At 38.7% G+C, this 6,219-nt stretch overlaps 1 long non-coding RNA gene across 1 annotated transcript; it reads left to right on the top strand.

Annotated features, from left to right (window-relative positions):
* The first annotated feature begins 4,771 nt into the window (after positions 1–4,771).
* Positions 4,772–5,175, top strand: LOC136266599 (uncharacterized). Its single transcript, XR_010706176.1, has 3 exons — positions 4,772–4,901; positions 4,951–4,995; positions 5,040–5,175. It is a non-coding gene; the product is annotated as an uncharacterized lncRNA (long non-coding RNA).
* Positions 5,176–6,219: the final 1,044 nt, after the last annotated feature.

The following is a 6,219-nucleotide window of genomic DNA, read 5'->3' as shown; positions in this document are numbered from 1 at the left end:
ATGTATAATGGTATGGAATTCCACAGAAAGACAGTATTGATAAAGAAAGAAAAACGACGAGAATTGATTGTTGACTGAGGTGGACACAATGATAAATGATGACTTCTGGTAGATAAAACTGTATTAAATTTAAAGTGATGATTGAAATTTATGGATGTACATTGATGGTAAATATCATGAAGAAAAGATATAGAAAGAAACTGACGTCTTGTTTGGAGGGTTGGAAGACTAAGCTGAGAGCAGCAATCACTTGATGGAATGGTCCAAGAGTTTGTTGGAGGACTCCAGCGACTGCCACAAATCCACCGAGTTGCCCTATTTTGCAGGGATTCAAGTAATTTAATATCTCCTGAAGTATGTGGGCACCACACAACAGCGGCATACTCCAGTGATGGACGAACAATTGCTTTATATGCTGCACACTTGGCTGCACGGCTACATCCATACATTGAACATCGCAAGTAGTTTAAGGACTTGGTGGCCTTTTTCACAACATACTTGCAGTGCTTTGACCAACTCAGTTTGCTATCGACAAGCAGACCAAGGTATTTTACATGATTGTTCCAAGCTATTGACTGCCCATTAACACAATAAGTAAAACCACCATTTTTTCGTTTGTTTGTGATGGCCAGTGCTTCACATTTTGCTATATTCAACTTCAGTTGCCAACAATTTGCCCAGTTAGAAATTGCTGTTAGATCATCCTGAAGGGCAGAACATTCCTGTAGTGTGTTAGCTGGGGCATAAAGCAGTACGTCATCAGCGAACAGCTTAATTGTAGAGTTTTTTATGACAGAATCCAGATCATTTACATATAATAAAAACAAAAGGGGGCCTAAAACAGTTCCCTGAGGAACCCCAGAATTAACATTGGCCCAATCAGAAAATACACTGTTGATCACTACTCTCTGTTTCCTAGTAGTGAGAAAGGATCTTAACCAGGACAGCATGTCACCACGAATTCCCAATGAGTTTAGTTTGAGTAGAAGGCGTTCATGTGGTACGGTGTTTACGTAAGGAGTAAAAGTGAAATGAAGTCTGTATTAAACTTCTGTACAGGTGAACTTTGCTCTGAGGTGGTTTCTTTTCGGCGGACTGAAATACGGCTGTTGCGATTTTCCTTGGACTTTGTAAACTACCTTCCTTCCCTTTGAGGTTTTCAGGCGTTTAACAACTGAAAAAGTGGTGTTCTACAAGGATCAATTCTAGGACCTCTTCTCTTCCTTATTTATGTTATAATGATATGCCATCTCAAGTCATGTGTTTTTATTTGCAGATGATGACCAAGCTTATATGAACCATTTCCACATTGGCAGACCATGTACAACTCCAAACTGATTTAGATAATCTAGCCAAATGGTGTGATGCGTGGCAACTGAAGTTCAATGTTACTAAATGTAAAGTGATTCACTTTGGTCGAGCCACACACAGCTTTGGAGGTTACTATCGTAAGGCCCCTATTTGGTGATTATTAGTTTCTCATCCACCGCCCGCATCCTTCTTAAGCTACTGCATGGTTAGCCATTATTTACTCTGTGCATGCTTAGAAGAACACGTGATACCAAACTGTAATAATTTTTTGTTGATGAATGCTACAATGCACTATATATCGCCAGGAGAACTGTTGTTTTCCTTAGCAAATTTGTTGCAGTACCAGTTGCAATCATGTTCTATCAACTTCAGGCTTTCAGTTGACTGTCAAAAAACAGTTGGCGATGATCACGAAAAGTAGAATCAGCTGGTGAAGGAAATGTTTGTAGTAAGAAAGAAAGACAATTTGGACAAGGTCTGTACATCAGTGTGTTAATATTATAAAATAATGGCATAATGGTAATACCCTCCCGCCCGCATCATAATAATTAGAAAGGCTGGATGAGAAACTAATAATCACCAAATAGGGGCCTAATGGTGTCTCTTGGACTCAGTTAATCGTCATAAAGACTTGGGTATTATATTTGATGCGAATTTAAAGTTCCACCACCAACACGCTTCTGAAGTAGCTATGAAAGTGAACAGGGTATTGGCTTGTATGAAAAGAAGCTTTATCGATTTGAATGAATTTGTACTATCATGATTGTACAAATCAATGGTTCAACCAATATTAGAATACAGAAATGTAATTTGGGGACCCCATTATGTATTAGATCAACGTAATCTTGAGGGTGTGCAACGGTGTGCTACAAAACTAGTACCATCTTTAAGAGACAAGTCTTACATAGATCGACTGACATCAATGAATTTACCATCTCTTTTGTACAGCCACAGACGTAGTGACTTAATATTTCTTTTCAAGATGTTGAATGATTACTTCAATCTGGATCACTCCAATTTTTTTACTTTCTCCCACAATCAGTGAATAAAATTGGCATTTTTGACGAATTTTTGACAGCCGTTGAGCCCAGCCAGATGGCAAACAATTTTGGAATTCGATGATATTTGGTGTGATAGTAGTTAGACCCATGTCAGACTAGTTTGACCTGGGAGGGTTACTTTGGCATTGCTACTGTGTGTTCCAGTGGCATCGAAATTTTTTTCGAGTCCGAAATTTCATTTTCGCGATACTGCGGCTGGAAATTGCTCCAGACAATGCAGCCACTGATGGTTTTAGTTTAGAGTGCAGTTAGTAAGAAAGGTTGAGAGTGCGTATTGTAGCTTTAAAAGACATTTCCTTGAAGATATAGCAAAAAATCTCGTAATTTGTAAGCATATTCGCCGATTTGCACGACAAGACGTTAATGAAAAATAACGCCACTGAATCTGGCATTTTCTAAGTGGTACCTAGCCTAGCATTTGTGGGTGGTTTGGTAGTTGATTCTTGGAGGTCGAAATTTCACGTTGCGGACCCTAATATAGGGGTATAAAATGAAGCAAGAAGACTATTGAAATCCAGAGGCCAAGTTTAGGCTCTCCATGGCCCTAAAATCACTCCAAATTGACTGAGAACACTATTGGCGAGCTCTGTGTGAAGTCCCAGCTCACTACACACCATTATCACAAAGCCATGGCCATTCAATGGCACCAATCTCCCACTCGTGGCTTTGACAGGGTCGGAAGACAGCTGCCACAGAAACCAGACTTGCCAGTCCTGAAGGAAGTATACAGTGTGGAATATGATAGTGTATTAGGCCAGCAATCCATTTCTGGTAAAAACGTAAGTTTGATTTTGTGTGTGTGGAAGCCTTGTTATGTGAAATCCGGTCACATATGCTACCCCTGATGTACATTCTTCATGTAAATGATGTGATGTTCTTTCTTAAAAATCTCCACAACCCCCACAATGGATTTGACATCAATAATTTCATTAAATTTGCAACTGGTCACACACATCTAGCTTCTGGAAACAAGCTACTCCAAACAAGATCACCTGACAATTCCTTATTTTAACCGGCTTCCTCACATCTGGAATGCCCTTCCTGTTATCAACTATCAGGACAACCCACTCTAGATAAAGGCCAAACTTTTAGGTTATCTGTGGAATCATTTCACTGCCAATTTCACCTCCAACAACACCTGCTCTTTTTCATTTCTATGTCCATGCTCAAAGTGTTCAAAGATCCCTCACCAACCTAACTTCAACTCCCTTTAACTGTCAATCCCCCCCCCCCCCCCCCCCCTTTAAGTAATCTAGTAAGTAAACTTTGTAGCTAATCACTACTACAATTTAGCTTCTGGCCACTGACACAGGATGTCAGTGGACCATCAGTGTGCTGCCATATGTCCTGATTCTATCATACCAACATCTGCAACTTGTATGTATGTATGTATATGTACACTGTAAAGTTCATTATTATTATTATTATTATTATAACCAGCAGCACACCCTTGGGGTGCTGGAACACTTTCAGGATATAGTGTGTGAAGCACACAAGACAAGCAGTGTGACCGTATATTGGTGTACATGACACTAAGATTTGTAAATGAAAAGCTATTTTCTGCTATTATAGACAATTCTAGTGCAGTTAAAAATTAGGTGTTCTTTGGCATCCTTTATCATTTAAAGGTAGTAGGATGTATAGAAAAGCATCAATTTTATTGAATCTATGTGCTATAAATAAACCCATTTTGTGTTAAGCCATTACACAGACACACTACAATAAAATGTGTATTTGTGCATATGTGGTATGCTCTAAATGTGTTGCACATAGCATGCACTCCTGTGGTGTATGTGATATGTAGGAGATGATTGTCCACATTTGTCCATTAGTTAGCAAATGTGTATCTCCTACACATCACATACTCCGCCGAAGTATGTGATGTGTGTGTGATATGCACAAAAACACATTTTATTGTAGTGACAGTTCAAGTCGGTAAACAATGCCGATATGCTTGTATCAATAAAGTAACCAATTTGCATTAACCAAGAGTAAATTTACTCTTGATTAACATTAACTCATAGAATTTCCATTAGATTAATCCAGGCAACAGTAGAGATCAAAAATTTGTATACTGATGATCAGTGGGGGCCCGTACATATCTTAAGGTAGCCTCAGTTGAGTGAAATTAAACCCACAATCAAACTCCAGGCTTGGTGATATAGGTTTTATATACATTTTGAAACAATGTTTAAGTATAGATTTGAAAGCAGTGACTGCATGACTAAGAGTGTTGTGTACTGTTTGTAGATTGTTGACATTCCAGTAATGTTACACCAATTGTGAAACTGCAGATGATGTAATATTTCACAATAATACTATGATGAGTGGTTGACTTTGATAATAAAACCATCACATTCTACCCTTCCACTCCTGACTAATATGGTGTGCATACTATTCTTGTAAGGATGTGCCAGTTTGGACAATGATATCACACCTGTGTTAGCGTGTTGTGACCACTACTGTATTTACAGTGTAGCTACCTGCTTAACTTAACCAATGTCAAAGTCAGGAAATTCGTCCTAAGTAGTAAGCGAATACTGGTGGAGTATCATTTTTGCATTGTACCTCCACAAAGTCACAGACAGTTGCTGGTGAAGTTGGTGCCTAGCAAACTTTTGAGGTAAACCCGACCGTTTCTAACCATTATCATTCACAATCTCCTAGAATTGAGTGTCCTTAGCTATCTCACCAACAGCAGTGGCCATCCCAGCCTGAGAAGAAGCAGAAGATATGACAGCAGACTGTGTGGTACTCCTGACGGAGAGATCAAAATAGGCAGGACAACCAAGATGAAAATCAGGGTGGTATATGTTACCAGTACGAGATTGGTCAGATGAAATTCCTTGCTCCCTAAGAACACCAGGGTGATCCTGGAGCAATTTAAGGTATGTATGGTGTACAATAGACACTAAAGTATTATGACGCTGGATCCTGAAGGGACTATGAGATCACCCCAGTAGATGATCATCAAACTTAGGGTCCACAATGCGAAAAATCAATATCTTCCAATCAACTACCTAACTATTGTCATGTGTTATGCTAAGTGTACTAACTTGAATAACACCAGCGTGGCAGCCAAATTTTGTCACTTTCTTCTGGTAGAAAACGATACAAGTCTTAAAATCACATGATTTTTCGTTGCAGCGGTTCATAGGATTTATTATTAATTTTAATTATTAATTCTGGGCAGGCAGCTCTGCTGCTGTGCCCAGGAAAAGAATTTACAAAGATTTACAAGTATTAGCTAGCTACAATGATTTAAGAGTCTATAGTAATGTTAGTAAGTTATTAGTAAATAAGTTCAAATCATCGTGATTAATTATTGCAGTGGGTAAGTTGTTCCATTCATTATTGTTTTTGAGTAAAAGCTCTGTTGATACGTTACAGTAGATGAATTTGGAATAATGAAATGTTGGGGGTGATACTGTCTGGTGTGTCATGTTTGGTGGAGATAGTGATGTGGAATTTCGAACGCATAGTCATTGTGTAATATTTTAAATAGTGTTTGTAATCTTGTTATCATGTGTCTTTTTAAGAGTGTCCCATCCTAAATTTTCCAACATAGATGTAACTGAATTATATCGTTCATAATCATTAAGTGCCCATCTTGCAGCTCTGCATTGTACCTTTTCTAAATGTTGGATATCCCCAGTATGGTGGGGATCCCAGACTGCTGCTGCATATTCCATTGAGGGACGGACCATTAAAAGGTAAGCTGCAGCTTTTACATCTGTAGAGCAGGTGCTTAAATTATGTTTTAGAAAGTTTAGAGTTCGTGTGGCTTTACTTGCAGTACGAGATATATGTGGTGACCATGATAATTTCTTGTCCAGTAATACACCAA

This window comes from Dysidea avara, chromosome 9 (assembly GCF_963678975.1).
Source record: "Dysidea avara chromosome 9, odDysAvar1.4, whole genome shotgun sequence".
NCBI classification, from domain to species: Eukaryota; Metazoa; Porifera; class Demospongiae; order Dictyoceratida; family Dysideidae; genus Dysidea; species Dysidea avara.
The sequence above is the reverse complement of the archived record's forward strand: the minus strand, read 5'-3'. Positions and strand labels throughout refer to the sequence as shown.